This window comes from Centropristis striata, chromosome 23 (genome assembly GCF_030273125.1).
Source record: "Centropristis striata isolate RG_2023a ecotype Rhode Island chromosome 23, C.striata_1.0, whole genome shotgun sequence".
In the NCBI taxonomy this organism is placed as follows: Eukaryota; Metazoa; Chordata; class Actinopteri; order Perciformes; family Serranidae; genus Centropristis; species Centropristis striata.
Window position 1 is genome coordinate 29,104,071 of NC_081539.1, and position 341 is coordinate 29,104,411.

The window sequence follows — 341 nt, forward strand, 5'->3', positions numbered from 1 at the left end:
ACTGACACGGATTTCGCTACAATGCAAGTTAATATTTGTTCCTATTGGTTTGTTCCAAGTCACGTGACTTTCAAGGTCCCGGCGGTCAGAACAAAAAACATGGCGGACAGTTCTCTCATTTTTAGTGAAAAAAAATCAATATTTTGACTTAGTTTCTGCATAAAAATGGATTTTGATCACATTTCTAGCGAGAAATATGTTTTATTTTCTAAATATTCACTCAGTGAATGTACATAATCACTTTGTGGTGAAGATCTCGCCAGAAAAATATGACATTAATCATTAATTTGCATTGTATCGGAATCCGTGTCAGTTTCACAGAAATTTGAGTGATTCCGTGG